The sequence below is a fragment of the Bos javanicus genome, chromosome 1 (genome assembly GCF_032452875.1).
Source record: "Bos javanicus breed banteng chromosome 1, ARS-OSU_banteng_1.0, whole genome shotgun sequence".
NCBI lineage: Eukaryota > Metazoa > Chordata > Mammalia > Artiodactyla > Bovidae > Bos > Bos javanicus.
Genome location: NC_083868.1, coordinates 148,527,603 through 148,534,500, shown reverse-complemented (window position 1 = coordinate 148,534,500; position 6,898 = coordinate 148,527,603).

The window sequence follows — 6,898 nt, the reverse complement described above, 5'->3', positions numbered from 1 at the left end:
CGTGGGCGGGGCTCTAAAGACTGAGTGTTCACCTCCTCGTGGGCGGGGCTCCACAGAGGCCCTGCCCCGCCGCGGAGGCGTGACCAGCGCCCTCAGACACTGGGCTGGCTCCCGCCGGTTTATTTCCCTGCGGACCGACGCATCGGTGGAAGAATGAGGGAGTCCAATCACTTCTTCCCTTGTTAATTTAGCAAACATTCTTAGCAAACATTTACTGAGCATCTGCTATATGCTGGACCCTATGCTGGACCTGGATACACAGTGGAGAGCGAAGCTGACACAGACTTCAGTTCAGTTCAGTAGCTCAGTCGTGTCCGACTCTTTGCGACCCTTTGGACGGCCGCACCTCCAGGCCTCGCTGTCCATCACCAACTCCCGGAGCTTACTCGAACTTATGTCCATTGAGTCGGTGATACCATCCAAACATCTCATGCTCTGTCGTCCCCTCTCCTCCGGCCTTCAATCTTTCCCAGCATCAGGGTCTTTTCCAATGAGTCAGTTCTTCGCATCAGGTAGCCAAAGTACTGGAGTTTCAGCTTCAGCATCAGTCCTTCCAATGAATATTCAGGACTGATTTCCTTTAGGATGGACTGGTTGGAACTCCTTGCAGTCCAAGGGACTCTCAAGAGTCTTCTCCAACACCACAGTTCAAAAGCAGACTTACCCTCAGGAGAATTTGCAGTCTGGTAAAACAAAAAGGAGGGCCCTCCTCTAGGACAGGTGGCGACACTGTAACTCTGAGGCTCACCCAAGACTACCACGACTTTCACTAGTGCAGTGACTATCTGACAGCTATAACCTGTTTTGGTCACTAGTGTTTCAAAATAAATAAACCACAGAAATGGTCTTCAGGCCTCCTGTCATGTATCCAAATAATTATAATTAAAAAATAAAGTGAAAAGGAGTATGTCAAGGTTGTGTATTTAACTTATATGCAGAGTACATTATGCGAAATACTGGGCTGGAGGAATCACAAGCTGGAATCAAGATTGCTGGAAGAAATATCAGCAACCTCAGATGTGCAGATGATACCACTCAAATGGCAGAAAGAGAAGAGGAACTAACGAGTCTCTTGATGAGCGTGAAAGAGGAGAGTGGAAAAGCTGGCTTAAAATTCAACGTTCAAAAAACACAGATTATGGCATCTGGTCCCATAACTTCATGGCAAATAGATGGGGAAAAAGTGGAATCAGTGACAGATTTTATTTTCTTGGTCTCCAAGATCACTGTGGACAGTGACTGCAGGCATGATTAAAAGATGCTTGCTCCTTGGAAGAAAAGCTGTGACCAACCTAGACAGCATATTTAAAAGCAGAGGCATCACTTTGCCAACAAATGTCCATATAGTCAAAGATATGCTTTTTCCAGTAGTCGTGTATGGATGTGAGAGTTGGACCATAAAGAAGGCTGAGCGCCGAAGAACTGATTTTTTGAATTGTGGTTGGAGACGACTCTTGAGAGTCCCTTAGACTGCAAGGAGATCCAATCAGTCCATCCTAAAGGAAATCAGTCCTGAATAGTCATTGGAAGGACTGATGCTGAAACTGAAGTTTCAATACTTTGACAACTTGATGCACAGAGCCAACTTATTGGAAAAGACCCTGATGCTGGAATAGATTGATGGCAAAAGAAGGGGGTGACAGAGGATGAAATGGTTGGATGGCATCAACAACTCAATGGACATGAGTCTGAGCAAACTGGGAGATACTGAAGGACAGGGAAGCCTGGCAGGCAGCAGTCCATGGGGTTGCAGTCAGACATGACTTAGCAACTGAACAAAAGCAGCAACAAAATACAGTGAAAAGGAACATGAAAGGAAGAATGTGCTTTTACAGTCCTGAATGTGAGCTTACTTTAGATTTGAAGGATCAAAGAAAGTTTGAAAAGGAGACACTTAAAGTGGGTTTCAAGTGATAAGAGTTTTGGAATGAGCAGCTCTGGGAAATGAGAATTGAAGGTTAAGAAACTCACTGTCAACAATAGAGATACAAAGAGGCAGTGGGACCTGGCCGTGGGAAAGGACGGGTGGATCAATGACCCAGAAGTCTCTGGACATAAACAAGCAGGTCTTGTGGACATGTGTGTTTCATGTGCGAGCATGTGTGCTCAGTTGCTTCAGTTGTGTCTGACTCTCTGTGACCCTATGGACTGTAGCCCACCAGGCTCTTCTGTCCATGGGATTCTCCAGGCAAGAATACTGGAGTGGGTTGCCATGCCCTCTTCAAGGGGTTTCATTTCTCCTTAAATTAATTGGAATCCTGATTCCATACATTAGTCTGGGAGTTTGGTTGAAATGACATTGGTCTAGATAAACAGACAATCTCCTTGTGCTGACTGACAGGTTTCTGGGCCTTCAAATCCAAGGGGTTTTGTAAAGCAAGTCCTATCCTGTGCAACCTTGCAGAAGACGGCTTGCCAGCCTCCCCCCGTGACTCTCCCACTCCCCAGCTTTCCGCTCTTCTCTCTCTGGATGTCTTGGCCCTGAATTCAATCAGGTCTCTTGCTCCTTTGGCAAACAAAAATTGGGATTTTGCTTTTTTCTAGATAATTTTGGAGAATTCAAAACTATGCGATTGTTCAGTACCTGGATTGCTTACAGTGTACCTCAATTAACAGATGTGCTTATGAACACTTCCTAAAATAGAATTTAACATTTTAAAGTGAGGTTGTTAATCAGAAGGCAGAAATGGATGTAGCATGGCCTTTTGAAATGGGTTAATTTTCCGAATGTGACATTTTACCTGTGAGTTTCCTGGAAGGCAAGGAAACAAATACCCTGTGATGCAAAGCCTTGATGAAAAGAAATACAAGTTTATCTGAGCAGCCAACTTGTGATGACTTTTTAAAAAATTTTTCTTTTCTGGCATTTTTAGTCAAGAGTTGTCATGGATTCTTACATAAATGCTAGTCAAACACTTTTAGCCAGTTTCACAAAAGGTATACAAATTGTCTACAAACGATGTCTCATGTTGATGAATACGACTGGATGGTCCTTAAGTCTACAGGAAGCTAGGACAATGTAGTTTTTAGATGTTCTCTTGAGTTATGGCTAGAATTTAGAGGACTTGGGAGTGGGAATGACTAATATGTGCTGTAGATAATCTAGTTGTTTGAAAAGCACAGATAAGAGGAGGGAAAAAAAGGAAGATTCCACTCCTAGGTATGTACCCAAAAGAATTAAAAGCAAAGACAACAATAGATATTTATACAATAGTGTCCATAGCAGCATTCTTAATAGCAAAAAGTGGAACCAACTTAAATGTCCATGGATGGATGAATGGATAAAATATGGTACATCCATACAATGTAGTATCATTCAGCCTTAAAAAGGAATCAAACTGATATTTGCAACAATATAGATGAACCTTAAAAATGTTATGCAAAGTGAAATAAGCCAGACACAAAAGAACAAATACGTTATGATTCCACTTAGATATCTAGAATAAGCAAATTTGTAGAGACAGAAAGCAGAGGCCACCAGGGGACAGGTGGGAATGGGGAGTTATTGTTTACAGGATACACAGTTTATTCGAAATGATGAAAAAGTTCTGGAAATGGATGGTGTAGGTAGCTGCCCAATGATATGGATGTACTGCATGCCTCTGAATCATACACTTAAAAATGGTATATACTTCCACAATAAAAAATTAGTCAATATTTACAATCACACACACAAATTATTACCAGAGGGATGTTAATGGGAATACAGGTAAAACAAGATTGACCATGAGTTGGAAACTGTTGAAGTGATGGGTGCACATGAGTTCATTGTAACAGTTTTTCTACTTTCCTTTTTATTGGAGTATAGTTGATTTACAATGTTTTTAGTTTCAGGTGTACAGCAAAGTGAATGTTACACATACACCCACTTTTTTAGATTCTTTTCCCCATAGGCCATTACAGAGTACTGAAGAGTTCCCCATGCTATACAGTAAGTCCTTGGTTATCTATTTTATATATAGTGGTGTGTATATATCAATCCCAATCTCCCAATTTATCCCTCCCTCTTCCTTTTACCCCGTTAACCATAAATTTGTTTTCTACATCTATAAATCTATTTGTTCTGCAGATAAGTTCGTTTGTATCTTTTTTAGGTTCCACATATAACCAATATATTTGTCTTTCTGTTAGTTCGCAATGACACTCTCTAGGTCCCATCCACATTGCTCTACATGGCATTATTTCATTCTTTTTTTTATAGCTCAGTAATATTCCATTGGATTTATGTACCACATCTTCTTTATCCATTCTTCTGTTGATGGACATTTAGGTTGTTTCCATGTCCTCGCTATTGTAAACAGGGCTGCAGTGAACAGTTTCTGTACTTTTGTATACATTTGAAAATTCCCATTATAGAGGGAATTCCCTGGTGGTCCAGTGGTTAGGACCCTGTGCTTCCACTGCTGGGGGCCCTGGTTCCATTGCTGGTCAGGAAACTAAGATCCCATAAGCCACCCAGTATGCACCTCCCAAAAAAACCCCCCCAAAATTTCCATTATAGAGCTTAAAATATCTGATACTGAAAAAAAAAATTTAAGAACACAGTAAACTAGTAGAAAATGAGAAACTACCGGTTAAGTGATTACAGTGAATATTATCATATAGTTTACATAATGTAATTATAGATAATATGTAATGATATACAGTAAGTATTTATTATTGCCCTGCTGCTACTAAGTCGCTTCAGTTGTGTCTGACTCTGTGTGACCCCATAGACGGCAGCCCACCAGGCTCCCCTGTCCCTGGGATTCTCCAGGCAAGAATACTGGAGTGGGCTGCCATTTCCTTCTCCAATGCATGAAAGAGAAAAGTGAAAGAGAAGTCGCTCAGTCTTGTCTCTTAGCGACTCCATGGACCCTCAGTTCAGTCACTTCAGTTCAGTAGCTCAGTCACGTCCGACTCTTTGCGACCCCATGAATCGCAGCACGCCAGGCCTCCCTGTCCATCACCAACTCCCGGAGTTCACTCAAACTCACGTCCATCGAGTCAGTGATGCCATCCAGCCATCTCATCCTCCATCATCCCCTTCTCCTCCTGCCCCCAATCCCTCCCAGCATCGGAGTCTTTTCCAATGAGTCAACTCTTCTCAGGAGGTGGCCAAAGCATTGGAGTTTCAGCTTTAACATCAGTCCTTACAATGAACACCCAGGATTGATCTCCTTTAGAATGGACTGGTTGGATCTCCTTGCAGTCCAAGGGACTCTCAAGAGTCTTCTCCAACATCACAGTCCAAAACCATCAATTCTTCGGCACTCAGCTTTCTTCACAGTCCAACTCTCACATCCATACATGACCACTGGAAAAACCATAGCCTTGACTAGACAGACCTTTGTTGGCAAAGTAATGTCTCTGCTTTTCAATATGCTATCTAGGTTGGTCATAACTTTCCTTCCAAGGAGTAAGCATCTTTTAATTTCATGGCTGCAGTCACCATCTGCAGTGATTTTGGAGCCTAAAAAAATAAAGTCTGATACTGTTTCCACTGGGACCAGATGCCATGATCTTCGTTTTCTGAATGTTGAGCTTTAAGCCAAACTTTTCATTCTCTTTCACTTTCATCAAGAGGCTTTTCAGTTCCTCTTCGCTTTCTGCCATAAGGGTGGTGTCATTTGCATATCTGAGGTTATTGATATTTCTCCTGGCAATCTTGATTCCAGCTTGTGCTTCTTCCAGCCCAGCGTTTCTCATGATGTACTCTGCATAGAAGTTGAATAAGCAGGGTGACAATATGCAGCCTTGACGTACTCCTTTTCCTATTTGGAACCAGTCTGTTGTTCCATGTCCAGTTCTAACTGTTGCCTCCTGACCTGCATATAGGTTTCTCAAGAGGCAGGTCAGGTGGTCTGGTATTCCCATCTCTTTCAGAATTTTCCACAGTTTATTGTGATCCACACAAAGGCTTTGGCATAGTCAATAAAGCAGAAATAGATCTTTTTCTGGAACTCTCTTGCTTTTTTGATGATCCAGTGGATACTGGCAATTTGATCTCTGGTTCCTCTGCCTTTTCTAAAACCAGCTTGGACATCTGCAAGTTCATGGTTCACGTATTGCTGAAGCCTGGCTTGGAGAATTTTGAGCATTACTTTACTAGCGTGTGAGATGAGTGCAATTGTACGGTAGTTTGAGCATTCTTTGGCATTGCCTTTCTTTGGGATTGAAATGAAAACTGACCTTTTCCAGTCCTGTGGCCACTGCTGAGTTGGACCCTAGACCCCTCTAATTCTATGCCCAGGAAAAGGTCAGACTGTGAGCTACTCAGACAACTCACAAGTTACACAGCAAGTTGGGAAGAGCCCCCTCTAGTGTCTCAGCTGTCTGCACAGAGAGACACTCCACCAAGGGACTCGAAAAAACATGGGACAACTGTCTATTCAAAAAAAGAAGACAAAAAGCTCAAACTTCCTTCCAGTCAGCCCTGGTTCAGATCACAGCAAACACTTTGAAAACCGGCCACATAGTTGAAAACACAGGCCAAAATTTTCAACACTATTTAACAAGAAACCCATAGGTAAGACTGTTGACTCATGTACTCAATACTTTGTGAACATAAAGCACCATTACACTGTTATGAGGATATGAGTTCTGGATAACACCTACCTATTGAAGACACTCAACCTAAGGATTAGCCAGGTTGTGGTACAAAGTTCTTTTGAGTCTATGTATTGTTACCGTAATACTGAGTCCTGACAGCTTTGCAAGAAATTAACACTGAACTTTCAACTTGTTTTATCTGTTTGAAATAGCTAATTAAATTTACTCAGCCCATTCTTAGTAGAATGCTTGTGCAGGAAATTTAACTTGTGATTCACACATTATAATAGCTAATTCATTCTCTATGACTCCACTCACCTGAAAACTTCACCTGCATTTGAATGGCTTGAATTTACCAGGACTAGAC